The following is a 21,965-nucleotide window of genomic DNA, read 5'->3' as shown; positions in this document are numbered from 1 at the left end:
AAACATCGCAACGGTGAACATGACATACCGCCCCCCCACACGACAATCAAGCAGAAGTCTTTGAAGGATAAACAGAATGGAAGCGGCGGACCAAATCCGGGGCGTGGACGTCACAGGAAGCGACCCATTCAGGATGGGGAAAGTGCCACCAGCGAACTAAATACTGAAGAGAGCCATGAAGCTTGCAAGAGTCGAGCACTTCCTTGACTTCGAAATGCTGTTGGCCATCAATCATGACGGGAGGAGGAGGAGGGGGACAAGGATACCAATGGGCGGAGTCACGGGCCGGCTTGAGCAAGCTGCAATGAAACACAGGGTGCAAACGCTTCAAATTATGAGGCAAATCCAAACGCATCATGACAGGATTTATAATCTGAGTAATAGGAAAGGGGCCAATAAACTTAGGAGCCAGTTTCCTGGAAGGCTGAGGTGATTTAATAAACTTGGTAGGCAAGTAAACAAGATCCCCAACCCGGAAATGCGGCTGCATAGAGCTTGTAGGAAGCTTGAGCGTCCTGTAGAGGGCTCTTAATGACGGGCCAGGAATCAGCGATCTTAGAGCCCCAATCACAGGCAGCCACCGCCGGAGAGGGGGGCTGCAGAAGTTCGGGAATGGGGACAAAATCCCGACCAGACACAACCCGGAAGGGGGCTTGACCAGTGCTTTGATGCACAGCATTGTTGTATGCGACCTCAGCAAAAGGGAGCAAATCCACCCAGTCATCCTGGTGGTAGTTTACATAGGAGCGGAGGAACTGTTCAAGGGTGGCATTAAGAACCTCAGTCGATCCGTCCATGGAAGGGTGCCAAGCAGTCGACAACGCTTGTTGGGTGCCAATCAACTTCAAAAAAGCCTGCCAAAACCGAGAGGTAAATTGTGTGCCCCTGTTGGTCACCAAATGAGAGGGGCAGCCATGCAGATGGTACACATGTACTAAAAAGAGCTTAGCTAGCTGCTGTGCCAAAGGAATAGAGGCACAAGGAACAAAATGAGCTTGCTTAGAAAAATAATCCTTGATGACCCAAATGACAGTTTTCTTTTGACTGGGAGGCAAGTCAACAATAAAATCCATGGAGTTTTCATCCCAAGGGTGCGAAGGGTCCGCCACGGGCTGCAGGAGCCCTTGGGACTTCCCAGAAGTGCACTTAGACATCGCACACACAGGGCAGGAGGCAACATAGCTTTTCACATCTGTTCTCAGGGAGGGCCACCAGAATTGACAGCGGATCAGATGGAGAGACTTGAGGAACCCAAAATGACCAGATTGCTTACTGTCATGAGAATGAGTCAGGATAGCAGCGCACTGCGAGTCAGGGACATACAAACGCCCCCCCAGCCAAGCAAGGTCTTGCTCAATTGAAACCTTGTCAGGGTTAGCAAGGAGCCAGGGATCAGATTTCAAAGCAGCAACAAAAGCATCCCGTAATCCATCAGGCAATCGAGGTCGCTTGTGGCCCTGAGATGGAGCTGGAGCCATTTGGGGGGGGGATGAGGGAGGCTGCCCCTGAGCGCAGCTCCAGGTGACAGTGACCAATCCCAACTGTGGCTCTGTGAGCACCATGCCAATGACATCAGAGAGAGGCTCTGCGTCCTGGGGCAGCCGGGAAAGGGCATCAGCTAAAAAATTCTTTTTCCCCGGGATAAATTTAAGCTGAAAATTAAAGCGGCTGAAAAACTGAGCCCATTGGATCTGTTTAGGGCTGAGCCACCAGGGCATGCAGAGCGCTTCGAGGTTCTGGTTATCTGTCCAAACCTCAAAAGGGCAAGCAGCCCCTTCCAAAAGGTGGCACCAAGCCTCCAGGGCTGCCTTCACAGCAAAAGCCTCTTTCTCCCAAACATGCCAGCGTCGTTCAGTTTCTGAAAACTTCTGGGAGAGATAAGCACAAGGCTTCAAGACCCCGGCAGCATCCTTTTGCAACAAAATGGCCCTAATGGAAAAATCAGAGGCATCAACCTGAATGACAAAAGGCCGTTCAGGGTCAGGGTGTGACAAAATCAGTTCAGCCGTAAAAAAAACCCTTTAAGTGATCAAACGCAGCCTGACAGGCAGGAGTCCAATTGAGCGCAGCCCCTGGATTTTTCACCTTGCGCATTTCGCCAACACCCTTGGTGCGGAGCAAATCAGTCAAGGGCAGCGCAATCTCTGTGAACCCTTGGATGAAAGATCTATAGAAGTTCGCGAAACCTAGAAAACTTTGGAGTTGCCGCCATGTGCGCGGGCACTCCCAGTTGAGAACAGGCTGTACTTTCCCAGGATCCATCTCGATGCCCTCAGCAGAAATCCGGTAGCCCAATAATCTAGGTGAGACTTATGGAACTCGCACTTAGAAAGCTTAGCATAAAGCTTGGCGTGCCAGAGCTTAGTGAGAACTTGCTTTACCAGACGCACGTGCTCCTTCTCAGTTTTAGAATAAATGAGGACATCATCCAAATAAACCAAGACCCCTTTAAATAAATGGTCCCGTAGAACCTCATTGATCAATTGCATGAAAACCCCAGGAGCACCTGCAAGACCAAAAGGGAGAACCTTATACTGAAAGGAACCCAAGGGGCAGTTAAAAGCCATTTTCCATTCATCCCCCTCCCGAATGCGAATGCAGTAGTATGCTTTGCGGAGGTCAAGTTTGGAAAACACCTTGCCCGTAGACAGATGGGCTAGAAAGTCCTTTACCAAAGGCAAAGGATATTTGTTACACAAAGATACGGAATTTAACCCACGATAGTCTGTACAGAGTCTCAGGGTCCCATCTTTCTTCTCACGAAACAAAACGGGAGCTCCAACCGGCAAATTCGACGGCTCAATAAAACCCCTAGGAAGGTTTTTGTCGATGAAATCTCGCAATGCCGTCAGTTCTTTTTGAGTCATGGCATAAATCTTTGGCTTGGGCAATTGGACGTGAGGAAGCAGTTCAATGGCACAGTCCGTCTTGCGATGAGGGGGCAATTGGTCAGCCTCCTCCTCCCCAAAGACATCCGCAAAGTCTGTGTATGTGTCAGGTAACCCCTCCACGGGGGAAACGGGAATCGGAGAGATGACAACCTCAGCCCTCCCTGCAGCCAAAGTGAGAGACATCCCCTGAACCAGTGATTGGTAGAACCCATCTTCAAAGGTCAAGGAGCGGGTCTTCCGGTGGATGTAAGGATTGTGGCGAGATAGCCAGGGAATCCCCAGGACCATGAGAGGATTGCCGACAGGGGTACCAATGAATTGTATAAGCTCGTGGTGTGTGTCCATTTGCAAGGAAACATCCCCTGTAAACTGGGTGGCTGCCCCCCCCCCCCCACTGCCATGGACCCATCGAGCTGCTGGAAAATCAATGGCTTGGCAAGAGGGAAACAGGGCAAGTCCAGATCAGTGACCAGGCTGGGGTGGATCATATATCACAAACAGCCGGAGTCCACTAAGGCCCATAGTTTGAGTTTTGGAGCAGTAGCCCAATTCGATTTTTACAGCAAGGATGGGGCAATTAGCACTCACCATGTCAGACACGCGCCCATCCTCTTCCACCTGCCCAGTGGCTCTGATTAAGGCAGGTGGAAAGCATTTCCCACTGGCTGCTCCAAGGCGGCAAACGCGTCTCCCATGAGGTAGACATCCTCATCGTCCCCCACAGTCGCCAGCACTCCAGTCAGCCGATGAGGAGGGTTAGGCGGCTTTTGCGGAGCCTTAGGTGTTGTTTTAGATGGACGATCCGGCGCTCGAGCCGCGGCGCAGTTCACCGCGTGGTGACCAGTCTTACCACAATTGATGCATTGGCCACGGGCAAAACAGTGTTGCTTTTTGGCATCCCAGCCTGGGGCAGAATGTGGAGATGGTGTTTTTCCAGGCAAAATAGGCTTGGTCGCCCTAGTAGACTGCATGTAGGTGCGCTGGGCATGTTCACCTTTTCCAGCAAGGCAGATCCAGCCATGAAGAGAGTCCAGATCATCCCTATAGAGCGCCCAACGCAATACGTCATGATTGAGGCCATCCTTAAACCAATTGATTAGGGTAGCCTCGGACCACTCAGGAACCTTCCCAGCCAAAACCTTAAACTCCAGGGCATAATCAGCAACCAACTTTTGCCCCTGAACAAGTTCTTTCACAGCGGTTTTAGCCCTCTCCTTAGCTAGGGGATCCTCAAAGTACTGCCACAAGGCGGCCAAGAAAGCCTGGAAAGAAGTCAGGGCTGGGGCCCCAGACTGAGACAATTGGATGTACCAGTCCACAGCTCTGCCCTTTAGTCTAGTGGCAACAGCTGAGATCTTAGCCCCTTCCAAGGCGAAACAATGTCTATATTGTTGCATGTAATTGGCAGCGTTGGTTAGGAAGAAAGACAAATTCGTGGGGTCGCCATCGAACTTCACAGAAAAGTCTCTAGGGGACCCCCCCCTGGAGGAGCCCCAACCGGTGGATGAGGGGGGCAACCACCCCCGGAGTAGAACCACTGAGCCCCAGGGCAAAGTCACAGGGCTGGCCCCGTCCTCTCGCCCCTGATGATGGAGTGAGTGGGATGCTGAGACCCCCCCCCACAGCTGGAGGAGGCTGAAACCTCATCAGGTCGCCCAGCTGGAGTGAGATGTAGTGCAGCATATGTTCTATGGATTCGATCTTGGATTCCATAACCCTGATCCTTGCAGGTGTGACAGAGTCGACGACCTTCGGTGCTGCAGTCTGCAGGCGCGCTGATGGTCCCGTAAAATCTCCCTCGGGAATTAGTGGGTATCGCAGCTTCCAAGTGTCTTGGGAAGCCGCTGGCTGGAGATCCGCCATGGCATCCTCACCCATCGGGACCTCCAGCTCTGGGTTGGAGCCTGTCGCCCCAGATAGGAGCGCGGGAAGGGTTGGGAGGGGGCTGGTGTCCCTGCTTGGGATCGCTGATTGTAGGAGCTGTTTGGTCGATTCCTCAACCCCTGTAGAGTCTGCCATTTCTTCCATCGCTGCTGTTTCTTTTGCAAAAAAAAAATTGTTTTGGTAAAGACGAGCGAGGTGTGTTCTTGAAATGATTCTCAGCTTTATGTGATGAGTGCCTTAGACCAAATGAAAGTCTCAGACTCCAAACGAACATTTAAGTTCTGATTCTTTATTTAGAATAGAGTGCAAACAGAAAGAAAGCTGAGAATGAGAAAAGCACGCCCAAACCCAAACTAAATAGCATCGTTTCATACCGCTCCCCACCCACCCCCTACATACAGTACATCCCCACATTCCCAGGTGCACTAACGAGCTCTGCTGATCAACGGGCAAAAAGACCTTGACATTCAAGAGATAGACCAAACACATTCCTCTCGGCAGAGCTCACCACAGCTCCTGGTACAAGGCTTATCAGCAGTACCCTCCCAGCCAGAACACGCATCCACACTCTGGCATGTGAGCTGTTACGATGACCCAAACATTGCAACGGTGAACATGACAGGTTTGATATTACAAATGTAATAACTTTTCCTAATAAATCCTTTGCTAGAATAAAAGTTGGAAAAATGAATCCTTGGTTGGGTCAAGGCACAGAATTCAGTGTCAGTGGGGATTCTATCATCTGGCCCAGCAACTTTAATCAGGTGGGAGTTTCTTAAAGATTTCCACTGTTTCTAAAAGTGACTTTATTATACAATTTTTGCACATTTATTAGCTAACTAATCCTACCTAATGAATGGAAAGTCATCAGGTGCGAGTAAGATTTATAGCAACCATGAAAATAGTGGATCCATTGGCAATATTAATTAAACTTGATTGTCTTACACAACTCACTGAGCATACTTTAAATCACTACATGTAGCTTTGGCTACTGTCTTGAATTCATAAGTTTAAGGAAAGTACAACGGAAAACATAATGCTTCCAAAAATTCTATTCTTCTCAAATCCAAAAAAAACAGCATTCAGGAAAGTGATGTTTTCATGTGCTGGGAGACCTTGTTTATTTTCTTTAAAACCAAACATTCTGAAAATGATTTATTTCTCAACAGTATTATCTTCATCCCATTCAAACAGGTAATGCCCGTTTCTCTCTGCAATTGTGTTTGTCCTCCTGGTTGTCATAAGAAAAAGAAGGAAGGGAAGCCATTTTGCTGCTATGACTGTGTTCCATGTCCAGAAGGAAAAGTTGCTCCCCAGACAGGTATAATGTTGATAGTCCATAGTATTATCAAGCCTTCTGCATAGATCAGTTCTGATAAAAGAGAAATGAGATAAAGTAACACTTCACCCGTAAATTCCCTCTTTTCACTGGCATATGTTAAAATAGTACCTGGTCAATTCATTCAGAACTATCACACTCCATTGTTCTGAACATCATTCACTTTACTCTGGAATTTTGCTTCAGCACGCTTTGCTGGAGTCTCTTAGAATTCTTGTCTTAATTCTTAACTTCCCACTTGACACCCCACCCCCATGACGTTTGGGGGATATAAGTCTGGGATTCCCCATGGTTCTTCAGTTTGGTAGGATTTTCTGTCTACATTAGCATTAATAACACTAGAGACTAATTCCTCATCTCAGCATGGTTTCTGCTTGTCAGGACAGCACCAGCAACCTCTTCACTATACCACAAAGTGGACAGAATGTAGTGGGGATTCTCCTCAACCAAATACCAACAGAAAAATCTGATGACCCTTTAGACATTTCCTCTGCTTATTCTGATTTTCTTGATGTATTTGATGAAAAAGAACATGACCAACTACCTCCTCACAGAAAAACTGATTGTGCTATTGAAATTGATCCAACAGCTAAACTACCCAAACCAAAAATGTATGCTATCACAGAAACTGAGAAAAAGGTTCTTAGGGATTTCATAGAGAAAAAAAAAAAAAACTTAGAGAGAGGTTTCATTGAGCCTGCCAGCTCACCCTTAGCAGCTCCAGTACTTTTCCAGGCAAAGAAAGATGGTTCCCTTAGACTCTGTACCGATTACCATGGAATCAATGCAATCTCAGTAAACAACCAGTACCCTCTGCCCTTAATGAAGGACATTTTAGCACACCTATCGAAAGGAAAGGTGTTCACCAAATTCAATCTCAGAGAAGCATACTTTTGAATTCAAATCAGGGAGGGGGATGGATGGAAAACTGCATTTAACTGCCATTTGGGTTCCTACCAATACAAAGTGCTCCCATTTGGATTGACTGGGGCCCCTGGAGTATTTATGCAATACATTAATGAAGTCCTTCATGAACATTTGTATAAGGGAGTCTTGGTCTATTTAGATGACATTTTAATCTGTTCTGACAGCTTAAAGCAACACATTCCTCTGGTTAAAAAAGTCCTGCAAAAACTCAGAAATGCAAAACTATACCCTAAGCTCTCTAAATCTGAGTTCCACAAGTCCCAATTAGACTATCTGGGCTATCATATTTCAGCAGATGGCATTGAAATGGACCCTGCTAAAATACAGGACATATTGGGGTAGGAACCCCTTCATATGAGGAGACAACTTCAAAGCTTCCTGGGCTTCGCAAATTTCTATATAAATTTTATTCCCCATTTGCACAAATCGCTTTGCTCCTTACTTATTTGCTGAAAACTAGAGGATGAGAGGAAACATGAACAGTTACCTCCCCGGGGGCTAAGCTTGCTTGGATTCCTAATTGTCAAGCTGCTTTCGACAAATTAAAGCTTCTTTTTACCAGAGAACCCATCCTCGCCCACCTAGACCCAAACTGCCCCTTTATTGTCCAGGCTGATGCCTCTGACTCAGCTGTTGGGGCTGTCTTGGTTCAAAAGGACAAAACCAGCTTTCCCCGGCCATGCACATACCTCTTCTACAAGTTCTCAGATTCTGAGTGCAACTGGACGATGTGGGAAAAGGAAGCTTTTGCTGTTAAAACAGCTTTCACACATTGGAGATATTTGCTAGAGGATGCTGAAAATCCCTTTGAGGTTTGGACCGATCATAAAAACTTCCAAGCTTTACAAACCCCCAGAAAGCTGAATGGCAAACAAATTCGCTGGGCTCAATTTTTTAGCCGCTTTAACTTTACTCTTAATTTCCTCCCTGGAAAGAGGAATTTTCCGGCTGGTGCACTTTATTGCCTCCTGCAATATAATACTACCCAAACTGAAATTGTAGACACTTGTGTCATGTTCGCCGTTTCAATGTCTTTGATACATCGTAACGTTTCGCATGTCATTAGCAGGATGCATGTTTCATCTTTCTCGGGAGGATGGGAGTACTTATCTTTTGGCTTTGCTCTGGAATGTATTTGCATTATCTACTGCGCTCAAGGTTACTTTCCCAGGCTAGCAACTCTGACGATTGCTAGCACCTGTGCCGGGCGGGGCTGTTATGAGGGAGGCGGGATACGTTTGCACCAAGGGTTTAAGTTTATATTTGGCGCGCTTTTGCTCATTCTCAGCTTTCTCTGTATTTGCCTTTAGTTCCTTAATAAATCAGATTTCATATAGCAGCCTCTTGTGAGTCTGAGTATTTGGGCTAGGGCAATCATTACATAAAGCTGAGAATCTAAGATCCCAACTCCGCTGGCCCCTGTCCAGGAAAAGACAAGTTGTCTAACCCTGTGAGGGAGAGCGCCAGCGATGACCGAACCCGACATCGTGATGATGGAAGAAGGGGAACCGGACTCGACCGTGAGGCGGCCCGACCAACCGTCCCAGGGGGGGGAGCTGTCAGCCATCCTAGAAGAGGCGAGCTCCGAGTCGGAGGGTGAAGCCGAGGGTCTGAAAACCGCCCCGGAGACTACCGTAAATTCTCCGGGCGAGCTGGTCACCTGGGATGAAACCCAAGGGGATGTCACGGTGGCAGGGGGCCCATCCTGGAGGCAGAGATACCCATTATCCCCCACCGTGGTACAGGTGCAGCCAACGGAGGGCTCCCCCCACCCCGGATCGTATCCGAGTACTGGAGTCAAAAATGGACTCGTTAGAAACTATACTGAAGCAGCTGAGCCTAGATGTGACCTCGTTGAGAGAAACCCGGGAAGGATCAAGCCAGCGGCATTCAACCCCTTCATCCCATGGGCGGTCCCCGGAGCAATGGCGGCCGGCGCGGAGGCGCGAGGGGGACCAGTCGGTCCAAATGGAAATCGCAGCATCGCCGGTGCGGCCACCCCCGGGCCCCGCACCGCCACGAGCCCAGGAGGTACCAACCCCTGCAGCCCCGGTGGCGGGGTGCAGCCCGGCGGGGGGCGGGATGAGAGACTTCCCTGTCAAGTTTGATGGGGACCCAACCAAACTCTCATTTTTCCTGACGAATGCTAAAGCCTACATGGAGGAATGGGGGTCGCTTTTTCAATTGGAAAAGGCAAAGATCATCACCATTGCCACCAAGCTGAAAGGGAGGGCGGCAGACTGGTATGTCCAGATGTGCCAGTCGGAAGCGCCTGAACTGGAGAAATTCGATGAGTTCCTCTGGGCATTGAGACAACACTTCGAGGATCCCTTGGCGAAAGAGAGGGCAAAGCGAGCTCTGAAGGAACTCAAGCAGGGGTCAAGATCCGTGGCTGATTATGCACTGGAGTTTAAAGCGCTTGCGGGGAAGGTGGATGACTGGTCCCAAACCACCATTATCGAGCTATTCAAGGATGGCCTGAATACAGAGGTGCTGCGCTGGTCCTTGGGGAGGGACGACCCATATACGCTTTACGAATGGATCCAACTGGCGGGGAGGGCTGAGCATGCCCATGAGATCTTCGCCCATCGAAAGACCGCCAAATCGGGGCGGGAGGTGAAGCCCAGCCGCCCATCGAGCACCGGGGGGAGACCAGGACAACGACCCTGGGATGAGGAGCGAGAGAAGCGGTATGCAAAAGGCCTGTGTCTGAGATGTGGTAAAGAGGGGCATCGAGTGGCGGCGTGCCCGAAGGCAAAGGGAGAGAAACGGCTCGGCAAGCCGCCGACAAAGTCCCCTGCCCTGCCGAGGAAGCAGAAAGCCATGGTGGCTGAAACCGTGGGAGACGATGCGATGTTCTACGAGGAGGAGGGTGAGCCTGAAATCCTGCAGCCGGCGGGAAACGCCAGCCACCTGCTTTAAAGGGCGCCGCAGGGCAGGTGGTGGAAGAAGGGCGCGAGCCTTCATCGGTGAGTGGCAGTTACCGCATTCTCACGGTGAAGTTGAAGTTGGGCTCCCAATCCAAGACTGTAGAAGTATGGGCCATGATTGATTCGGGGTGTTCCTGGTGTCTAATGCACCCTGATGTGGTAGCGGCTCTGGAGCTACCCACTTTCCCTTTACAGCGACCCATCGCCTTTACACAGCTGGATGGGTCCATGGCAGGGGGCAAACCGGTCACCCATTTCACAGGGCGGGTATCCTTGCAGCTGGGCAGCCATCGGGAAGGTTTGTCTTTTGTCGTGGCTCCAGTAGGAGGTCCCTTGGTGGTGTTGGGGGTGCCTTGGTTGGTTCAGCAAAATCCCCAAATAAACTGGGTTTACCGGACTATCACGTTTAGGGATGGGTTCTACCAAGCGACTGAGGGGAAGGGTGCCCCAGAGGAGATGGTGGGGGTTGCGGCAGCTGCGACTCTGCGTGTCCCGGCCCCTCCTCTGGAAGGCTTGCCAGCAGAGTACAGGATGTTTGCTGATGTGTTTGGCGAAAAGGAAGCCGACCAATTACCCCCCCATAGAAAGACGGACTGTGCCATTGAACTGGTGCCCAACACCCAATTGCCCAAGCCAAAGATTTATTCCATGACACAAAAGGAACTGACTCTGTTGCAAGACTTTGTGGACAAAAATTTGGCGCGCGGATTCATCGAGCCGGCGAATTCACCGGTGGGGGCGCCGGTTCTCTTTCGCCCAAAAAAGGATGGGACATTGAGACTTTGTACCGATTTCCATGGATTAAATGCCGTCTCAATTTCCAATAAATATCCCTTGCCATTGATCAAGGACATGTTGTCACATCTGGCTAAGGGAAAGATCTTCTCCAAACTTGATTTAAGAGAAGCCTACTATCGTGTACGAATCAAGGAGGGCGATGAGTGGAAAACTGCCTTCAATTGCCCGTTGGGAGCTTTCCAGTATAAGGTGTTACCTTTTGGTTTGGCTGGGGCCCCTGGGGTATTTATGCAACTGATCAATGAAGTACTGCATGAACATCTGTTTAAAGGGGTATTGGTGTATTTGGATGATGTATTGATTTATACTGAAACCATGGAAGAGCATGTGTCTCTGGTAAAAAAAGTGCTGAGTAAACTCAGATCAGCAGAATTGTATGCCAAACTGTCTAAATGTGCATTTCACCAGACACAAATTGACTATTTGGGGTATAGAATTTCAGATAAAGGCATAGAAATGGACCCTCCCAAGGTACAGGCTATCATGGACTGGGAAAGCCCACGCACCCGCAGGCAACTTCAAAGTTTCCTGGGGTTCAGCAACTACTACAGATTGTTCATAAGGGGATTTGCTGAAATTGCCTTGCCACTAACAGAACTGCTCCGAACCAAGGGGGTGGGAGATACTCGGAAAGTAAAGAATCCAGGGGCGCTGTTGCGCTGGACGCCTGCTTGTCAAACGCGTTTGAGCGGCTGAAAGCAGCTTTTATCAAAGAGCACATTTTGCAACATCCTGATCCCTCCAAACCTTTTGTGGTGCAGGCGGATGCCTCCGATTATTCCATTGGGGCATTGTTGATGCAACAAGACGGGACAGGATGCCTCAAGCCATGTGCCTACTTGTCCCGCAAGTTCTCCGAGACTGAGCGACGTTGGCATGTATGGGAAAAGGAGGCATTCGCAGTAAAAGCCGCGTTGGAAGCTTGGCGGCATCTGTTAGAAGGGGCGAATCACCCCTTTGAGGTGTGGACTGACCATAAAAATTTGGAGGCTCTTAGCACCCCTCGAAAACTGAGCCCGAAACAAGTCCGTTGGGCTCAATTTTTTAATCGGTTCAATTTTCATTTGAAGTTTATTCCGGGGAAAAAGAATTTCCTGGCTGATGCGTTGTCAAGGCAACCTCAGGACTCGGGGGCAGCGCCAGAAGTGGTTAGCACCCTGTGGACAGCGCCCCAATTGGGTATGCAGGCTGTGACGCGTAGCCAAACGCGCGCGCAGCAGCCACCCGCTGTGGACGCCGCCCAGCCAAGCGCTTTGTCAATTCCTTCCCAGTTGCAACAAAAGTTTCTAAAAGAACTGAAAACAGATACTTGGTTGCTGGCAAATAAAAACAATGTTACTTTTGACCGAGGCTTCGCTTGGAAATCCGACCGCCTCTATGTCCCTGAAACCCTCAGAAAAGAGGTGTTACTACGTTCACACGATGACAAACTGGCAGGTCACTTCGGGTTTGTAAAAACCTTACACCTTGTTAGGAGGCAGTTCTGGTGGCCCACATTACGTAAGGATGTCAAAGACTATATTGCCTCCTGCACTGTTTGTGCGATGTCTAAGCGCAAGGTGGGGAAGCCCCAAGGACTGCTGCAGCCGGTGGCTGCCCCTTCTTGCCCCTGGGATGAAATCTCCATGGACTTTATTGTTGAATTACCACCCAGTCAACGCAAAACTGTCATTTGGGTGGTCAAAGACTATTTCTCAAAACAAGCCCACTTCATTCCTTGCGTGTCCATTCCGTCGGCACGTCAATTGGCCCGCCTGTTTCTAGTACACGTGTACAGGCTACACGGATGTCCTTCCCGCTTAATTTCGGACAGGGGCACACAATTTACCTCACAATTTTGGCGGGCGTTCCTCAAATTGTTGGGAACGAAACAAGCCCTGTCCACGGCTTGGCACCCCCAGACGGATGGGGCCACAGAGGCTTTAAATTCTACTCTGGAGCAATACCTTCGAGCTTTTGTGAATTACCAGCAGGACAATTGGGTAGACCTCCTCCCTTTTGCCGAAGTGGCTTACAACAATGCAGTGCATCAAAGCACCGGCCAAACCCCATTTCGGGTGGCCCAAGGCAAAGACTTTGTACCTCTCCCTGATCTGCCGCAGCCTTCAGGCGGATCGGCCACTCCGGGTGATTGGGCGTCGCAACTGGCAGACTCCTGGCCAATGATTCAAAAAGCACTAGCTGAGGCACAATTGGATTACAAACAGTATGCTGATCGGAAGCGTGCTCCTCAGCCGGCGTTTCAAGTAGGGGACTCGGTTTACCTTTCCACCAAGTTCATAAAGTCCTCACAACCTTCCAAGAAGCTGGCTCCTAAATTTGTGGGTCCTTTCCCAATTACCGCTCAAATTAACCCTGTGACTTTTAAACTTGACTTGCCTCATAACCTCAAACGCTTACACCCTGTTTTTCATTGCAGTTTGCTCAAACCGACTATTCCTTCTGACCGCTGGCATCGCCAACCTCCACCTCCAACCCCCATCATGATTGACGGTCAGCAACACTTTGAAGTTAAAGAAATTTTGGACTCTAGACGCCTTCGCAATACTCTGCAATACTTAGTTCGTTGGAAACATTTCCCTCATCCAGAGTGGGTCGCTGCACCAGATGTGGCTTCCCCTGTCTTAGTTGCCCATTTCCACTCTGCTTATCCCACTAAGCCGGGTCCCTAGGGATATTTTTAGGGGGGCGGTATGTCATGTTCGCCGTTTCAATGTCTTTGATACATCGTAACGTTTCGCATGTCATTAGCAGGATGCGTGTTTCATCTTTCTCGGGAGGATGGGAGTACTTATCTTTTGGCTTTGCTCTGGAATGTATTTGCATTATCTACTGCGCTCAAGGTTACTTTCCCAGGCTAGCAACTCTGACGATTGCTAGCACCTGTGCCGGGCGGGGCTGTTACGAGGGAGGCGGGATACATTTGCACCAAGGGTTTAAGTTTGTATTTGGCGCGCTTTTGCTCATTCTCAGCTTTCTCTGTATTTGCCTTTAGTTCCTTAATAAATCAGATTTCATATAGCAGCCTCTTGTGAGTCTGAGTATTTGGGCTAGGGCAATCATTACACTTGTTATTGTTTATTCGTTTAGTCGCTTCCGACTCTTCGTGACTTCATGGGCCAGCCCACGCCAGAGATTCCTGTCGGTCATCAACAGCCCCAGCTCCCCCAGGAATGAGTCTGTCACCTCTAGAATATCATCCATCCACCTTGCCCTTGGTCGGCCCCTCTTCCTTTTGCCCTCCACTCTCCCTAGCATCAGCACCTTCTCCAGGGTGTCCTGTCTTCTCATTATGTGGCCAAAGTATTTCAGTTTTGCCTTTAATATCATTCCCTCAAGTGAGCAGTCTGGCTTGATTTCCTGGAGTATGGACTGGTTTGATCTTCTTGCAGTCCAAGGCACTCTCAGAATTTTCCTCCAACACCACAGTTCAAAAGCATCGATCTTCCTTCTCTCAGCCTTCCTTATGGTCCAGCTCTTGCAGCCATATGTTACTACAGGGAACACCATTGCTTTAACTATGCGGACCTTTGTTGTCAGTGTGATGTCTCTGCTCTTAACTATTTTATCGAGATTTCTCATTGCTCTTCTCCCAAGGATTAAGCGTCTTCTGATTTCCTGACTGCAGTCAGCATCTGAGTAATCTTTGCACCTAGAAATACAAAGTCTTTCACAGCTTCTACATTTTCTCCCTCTATTTGCCAGTGATCAATCAAGCTGGTTGCCATAATCATGGTTTTTTTGAGGTTTAGCTGCAAGCCAGCTTTTGCACTTTCTTCTTTCACCTTCATCATAAGGCTCCTCAGTTCCTCTTTGCTTTCAGCCATCAAAGTGGTATCATCTGCATATCTGAGATTGTTAATGTTTCTTCCAGAGATTTTAACTCCAGCCTTGGATTCCTCAAGGCCAGCTTGTCGCATGATGTGTTCTGCATACAAGTTGAATAGGTAGGGTGAGAGTATACAGCCCTGCCATACTCCTTTCCCAATCTTAAACCAGTCTGTTGTTCCATGGTCTGTTCTTACTGTTGCTACTTGGTCGTTATACAGATTCTTCAGGAGGCATACAAGATGACTTGGTATCCCCATACCACTAAGAACTTGCCACAATTTGTTATGGTCCACACAGTCAAAGGCTTTAGAATAGTCAATAAAACAGAAATAGATGTTTTTCTGAAACTCCCTGGCTTTTTCCATTATCCAGCGGATATTGGCAATTTGGTCTCTAGTTCCTCTGCCTTTTCTAAACCCAGCTTGTACGTCTGGCAATTCTCGCTCCATGAACTGCTGAAGTCTACCTTGCAGGATCTTGAGCATTACCTTACTTGCATGTGAAATGAGTGCCACTGTTCGATAGTTTGAACATTCTTTAGTGTTTCCCTTTTTGGGTATGGGGATATAAGTTGATTTTTTCCGGTCTGATGGCCATTCTTGTGTTTTCCAAATTTGCTGGCATATAGCATGCATTACCTTGACAGCATCATCTTGCAAGATTTTGAACAGTTCAGCCGTCGTCTCCTGTTGCCTTGTTATTAGCAATGCTTCTTAAGGCCCACTCAACCTCACTCTTCAGGATGTCTGGCTCTAGCTCACCGACCACACTGTCAAAGCTATCCCCGATATTGTTATCCTTCCTATACAGGTCTTCTGTATATTCTTGCCACCTTTTCTTGATCTCTTCTTCTTCTGTTAGGTCCTTGCCATCTTTGTTTTTGATCATACCCATTTTTGCCTGGAATTTACCTCCAATGTTTCTAATTTTCTGGAAGAGGTCTCTTGTCCTTCCTATTCTATTGTCTTCTTCCACTTCCGCGCATTGCTTGTTTAAAAATAATTCCTTATCTCTTCTGGCTAACCTCTGGAATTTTGCATTTAATTGGGCATATCTCCCCCTATCACTGTTGCCTTTTGCTTTCCTTCTTTCTTGGGCTACTTCTAGTGTCTCAGCAGACAGCCATTTTGCCTTCTTGGTTTTCTCTTTCTTTGGGATGTATTTTGTTGCCGCCTCCTGAATAATGCTGCCAACATCTGTCCAGAGTTCTTCCGGGACCCTATCTACTAAGTCCAGTCCCTTAAATCTATTCTTCACCTCCACTGCATATTCCTTAGGAATATTCGTGAGCTCATATCTAGCTGATCTGTGGGTCTTCCCTAATCTCTTTAGTCTGATCCTAAATTGTGCAAGAAGAAGTTCGTGATCTGAACTACAGTCAGCTCCAGGCCTTGTTTTTACCGACTGTACAGATGTCCGCCACCTTTGGCTGCAAAGGATGTAATCAATCTGATTTCGGTGTTGTCCATCTGGTGAAGTCCATGTATAAAGCCGTCTCTTAGGTTGTTGGAAGAGAGTGTTTGTTATGCAGAGTGAATTGTCTTGGCAAAATTCTATCAGCCTGTGTCCTGCTTCATTTTGTTCTCCCAGGCCATACTTACCTGTAATTCGAGGTGTCATTTGACTGCCCACCTTAGCATTCCAGTCTCCTGTGATGAAAATAACATCTCTTTTAGGCGTGTTGTCCAGTAGGTGCTGCAGATCCTCATAGAACTGCTCTACTTCAGCTTCTTCAGCATTTGTGAAGAAATTTTCACCAAGTGGAAATTTCTTATCCTACCACACAGAAAATCTCTGTTTATCTGTAAACTAATTACATCCAAAAGTGTTTAAGAAATGAGGCTCATGCAGAACTTGTCTACATATAGGCTGCATTACGACTGTGAGCTTGATTGAAATCCCTCAACTCCCAGCCACTCAACTCATGAGCTGACTGCCAAAACCTCAGTTCCTGCAGTCTACTCATGATGAGAGGCTGTCTGGAGTGCAAGTGGGAGATCTCACCATCTCTCCTTTATCTGGAAAGACTGTGCCGGCCAGCGTTCACCGTCTAGCTGCCAATCTCCATTACAGTGCCATCCCCCACCCCATCCTTCAAGGACTTCCAGCTTGCTATGAAGCCTCACCAGAAGCCCCCTTTTCTACTCTCCATGATAAATAAGCTAAATAAACCTTATCAATAGAATTGGAAAAAAAATATCTTGAGAATGAGATGGAAAATTGCAAGCTTTTACCATGGATGAAAGAAATCTTTGAAACATTGCTAGGCTGATTTTGATACAGCCTAGCAATTAAAATTAAAACAAATATTGTCATTTCATTTGCATGTTAACTGTTCCCCACTATTATCACCAAATCTTTTTATGGTCTTATGATTTCATGATAAGAAGAGCCATCAGGTTTGTTTTGTTTTTTAATGGATAGGTACTTCCTGAAGCTAGGTGTAATGACAATTGCCATCCAGGATACAGTCGAAAAAAGAAGGAAGGGAAGCCATTTTGCTGTTATGACTGTGTTCCATGTCCAGAAGGAAAAGTTGCTCCCCAGACAGGTATAATGTTGATAGTCCATAGTATTATCAGGCCTTCTGCATAGATCAGTTCTGATAAAAGAGAAATGAGATAAAGTAACACTTCTCCCGTAAATTCCCTCTTTTCACTGGCATATGTTAAAATAGTACCTGGTCAATTCATTCAGAACTATCACACTCCATTGTTCTGAACATCATTCACTTTACTCTGGAATTTTGCTTCAGCACGCTTTGCTGGAGTCTCTTAGAATTCTTGTCTTAATTCTTAACTTCCCACTTGAAGGCATCACAAGGTATCTATCTGCTTTTAAAACACTCCCATTCCTCCTGGCTCTGTGGGCAAAGTACAAGGGAATTGTACATGAGCAACATGTGCAGGGTGGGGGGGAGGAAAGGGGGTATTATTCAATTTGTTAAGGCATCAACACACATAGATAACCATACCAGTTTGGATTCTGATCCCTCAAAGAAGATCAAGGACATACCTTGGCAGATAGTCTGCAGCTGAAAAATGGAACATGTAAATCCGTTCTGACCGTTCAACTTTTCTTTCCTCTAGACATGGATTCCTGTAACACCTGCCAAGAAGATCATTATCCAAACAAGGAACAAAGTCAATGCATTCCTAAGGGGTTTTCCTTCTTGTCTTATGAGGAACCTTTGGGGATGGGCTTAGCCATTTCTGCATGTTTCTGTTTTTTCATCGCAGTTTGGATCTTACAGATTTTTATCAAGTATCACAACACTCCTATCATCAAAGCCAATAACAGGAGCCTCACTTACACCCTCCTTGTCTTCCTTCTGCTCTGCTTCCTGACTTCATTGCTCTTCATTGGCTGACCTCAGAATCTGACTTGTCTCTTATGGCAAACAGCTTTTGGGATCATATTTTCGGTGGCTGTTTCATGCGTGCTGGCAAAAAACGTTACCGTGATTGTGGCTTTCCTGGCCACCCAGCCAGGATCTCAAATGAGAAAGTGGATGGGGAAAAAACTAGCCAATGCTATCATTCTTTTCTGCTCTTCTATTCAAGCAGGTATATGTCTTCTCTGGCTAGCTACTTCTCCCCCATTTCCTGATTTGGATATGCATTCAATGGGTGAAGAAATTGTGTTGGAGTGTAACGAAGGCTCGGCTGCCATGTTCTATTGTGTCCTGGGCTACATGGGCTTCCTGGCTCTTGTGAGCTTCCTTGTGGCTTTCTTTGCCAGGAAGTTACCTGACAGTTTCAATGAAGCCACGTTCATCACCTTCAGCATGTTGGCCTTTTGCAGTGTTTGGTTATCCTTTATTCCTACATACCTGAGGACCAAGGGAAAATACATGGTGGTGGTGGAGATCTTCTCTATCTTGGCTTCCAGCACTGGACTGCTGGCTTGCATCTTTTTCCCCAAATGCTACATTATTTTGTTGAGGCCAGAATTGAACAAAAGAGATGAAATAATCAAAAGAAAGAGATAAAAGAAACTATTTCTGGACTTTCCCTAATTGTTGGTATCTGTTTCTAATGTTGCAGGTAAGAAAGCATAACACACTGCACCATTCCCTGAGAACATGACTTGGAACATAGTAATTACATCAGATTAATACATTTTACCCTTCCTCTGCCTGTCCCATGGGCATTTTCTCAAGCCAGTGAATACCTTCAGTTGCAATATCTGAAAGTTTATATAAAATATTATGGTTCACTTAAAAGTTAAAAAAAAGGCTAAAATGAAGTCAGTCTGATATATTACTTTATCAGAATAACTGAGTATTTTTATATCTGATGACTAAGGAGTTTGAGAATTTCTTTGGATCTAAAATTTTGTAATGAACTAATCTAATTTGCCTTTCTCAGCCCAATATATGATAATAAACTGCTTATTTGGGTGACACACCCTGACTTTTATATTGCACTTCTGCACTCAAAAAGCATAGCTATTTTATTTTATTTTATTTATTATTTACCTTGGAAAGAATGCAACCATAACAAATATTTTAGGGAAAATCCATACATTTAGAGAGAAATCCAAAGGGAAAAAAATCTTTTTTCATTAAAAATGTGGGTTGATTGAAATATGATTTTATCCATCCTTTTAAAATGCACTGCCTAATGCACATTGAACACTGGCAAAACAGGTGAAGTCAAGAAACAGACAGAGCTGTGTTCAGTGTCTTAAAGCAAAGCATGGCATGGAAAGGTAATTCTGCTGCAGTGTCTCCTTTGGCAAGTGCCCCACCCTGTCCTAACTAAATTCAAGGGACATGATACCATCTGCTCTATGGGTGACCCCTTCCCATATGAGCATTGCAAAATGGAATATAATAATTGGAGGGATTGCTGCCTAGTTTGACTGCCTGTTGGAAATACGCAACTTTGAGGAACACCTCAAAGTGGTAGATGAACTCATGTCAGGAAATCTTCCAGCTGGAGGTACCAGTAACTGAAAGTGGGGAATTAAGTACCCAAGTAAAAACTGGCACCATTCCAAATGATCTAGTACAAAAAAAAAATGCCTGAAAAAGAGTTTTTGAAAACGTTTTTTATTGTTAGTCTTACAGAATTAATTGTTAATTCACTTCCATCTACATTATGCTTCTATATGGTGCCAATTCTGTTTTTTTTCAATCTCTTGATCATTCATTAGCCCACTCTTTGTTATCCCATATAATGATAAGAGTTACAGTGCACAACAATGTATCATGCCTCCTTTAAGCAAACTGAAAGCTATTCATTGTAATAGGGGCAATTTAATTAATTGCTTCACCTTTCTGTTTGGAAAAAAAAAAGTAATAAAGACCACAAGTTGCATCTGTCTTCCCCAAACTCAAAAAAGAACATTGAACGTTGGATCCCCACCCTTCCATTTTTGAGTCTATCTCCTTCCAGGGTTGGGAGGATCTACCATCTATCTCCATCCAGGGTTGGGAGCAGAGAGAGAAAGAGAGAGAAAACTCATCACCATTTCTTCCATCCTGACTACCAAACCCCTGCAGAGCATGACTTCTGTTGGAGGCTTTGATGACTGGAGCAATAGAAATATTCTGCCCATGTGCTTAATTATGACAAATTTATGGCCCTTGAGTTTATTATTAAAAAGATATGATACTAATGGTTGGTTTCCGTATGGTTCCATGCACGTCTTCATATCTTCTGGGGAAGCTCTGCTGGGATGTAGATTGTTTTCGTGGTTATAGAGCCCAAGTGATGGAACTTCCTGCTTCTCTTTGCATGTATGGTATTCATATCTAACCCTGAGAAGAGCTGTGATAGCTGATTAGAGAGAACAGCTGGCTCACAGGGTCACTCATTCACTCACACACAGGGTGGAAAGAGACAGAAATGAGATTTCCAAGCATTTAGTGCATTGCCTTTTACTGAAATCAATAAAAGATATAATCCAGGAATAACGGGAATAACTTAAGAGTGATATGGCCAAAGTGGAGGAAGGCACTAAAATCAGGAAAACTGGCTTCATTTTCAACCAGTTTATGCGTGGGAGCCAAGCCCAAAGTGAAGAAAGCATGGCCAGTTCTTAAACCAGTTTATATTTACTTAAGTGATATTCTTTTGATAAGAGGAATCTAAGCTTTCTTAGAATAATTTTTATTTGCCATCATTGATTATCTTGGTGTTTGGACATACCTGATTCATAGTGATGTATATGAGTTTTGCTCAGAGCCGCAGCTAGGGTCTGTGTCACCCGGGGCAAACATGGATTCCGCGCTCATTTTGACGCCCCCCCCAGCACTCATTTTGGCACCCCACCAGCACGGCGCCCAGGGCACATGCCCCACTCCCCCCCCCCCCCGTTGCAGCCCTGGTTTTACTAATACTGTTGCACTGATTTCATTCTTTTTTTGAAAAATAAGGTAAAGAAGAATCACAAGCTCTTCACAAACTTGACTTCATAAGTTTGAACTCCTGCAGATTTTCTACTAAGCACTACTGTGCATGTTGTGGTGGCTTTTTATTGTTGTTGTTGTTGTTGTTCTGAAGTGAACTGCAACAGTCTTGAAGCTTCTTGCAGTGTTTGTGAGAGTCCTCTTATCCTTCCTCCCTCTTGCTACAAATGAAAAGATGACTTTTCAGAACACTCTAAAACAGCCCTTCTCAACTTTTTGACCTTGGAGGAACCCTGGGAATATTTTTCAGGCCATGGGGAATCGCTACACATTCAGGCTCAAATATAAGCCAAAGGTTACAAAATTGCTATATTTGTTTCATGTGTAGGCCTGTATATAGGCATTAACAGTGTTCTTCAACTAAAACTAAAGAATGAAACTTACCTCTTTAATGTGAAGTTGCCCAAATTTGAAATAAATTTATTTTTTAAATAAATCATGATCTCCCAGGGAACCCCTAGTGACCCTACGCAGAACCCTAGGGTTCCATGGAACCCTGGTTGAGAAATGCTGCTCTAAAACTTCTATTGAGATGGAAAAGGATTGTTTATTACAAATTCAGTTGTAATAAACTAAATAATCCAATTCCTGTAAGTGGAGGACATGATTCTGACCTTTCATTTCATATGGCTCCTATCTTCGGAAACTAAAAACTTCCATGGGTATGGTCTCTGAGAGGGTCCTTATTGTTACTGCTTTTCTTCAGTCATTCAATCACTTCTAACCCCATGCTCTAATAAGATCATTCCACCAGGGTTCTCTGTCAGTAAGTTACTACTTCCTGGCATTTCATTTCTTTCAAACTCTTTGCTTTCCGTTTTCCAAGGCCTCAGCATATTTTCCAGTGCCTTCACATAATGTATCCAATGCATTGAAGTTTTACCTTTGTTATTAGTGCTTTAAATGAGCACTAAGGGTTTCTTTAAGTAGAGTATTGTATTATTTCA

At 46.2% G+C, this 21,965-nt stretch overlaps 1 pseudogene; it reads left to right on the top strand.

Annotated features, from left to right (window-relative positions):
* Positions 1–5,972: 5,972 nt before the first annotated feature.
* Positions 5,973–18,591, top strand: LOC134496688 (vomeronasal type-2 receptor 26-like; annotated as a pseudogene).
* The last annotated feature ends 3,374 nt before the right edge of the window (positions 18,592–21,965 follow it).

The sequence above is a fragment of the Candoia aspera genome, chromosome 4 (genome assembly GCF_035149785.1).
Source record: "Candoia aspera isolate rCanAsp1 chromosome 4, rCanAsp1.hap2, whole genome shotgun sequence".
Taxonomy (NCBI): domain Eukaryota; kingdom Metazoa; phylum Chordata; class Lepidosauria; order Squamata; family Boidae; genus Candoia; species Candoia aspera.
The sequence above is the reverse complement of the archived record's forward strand: the minus strand, read 5'-3'. Positions and strand labels throughout refer to the sequence as shown.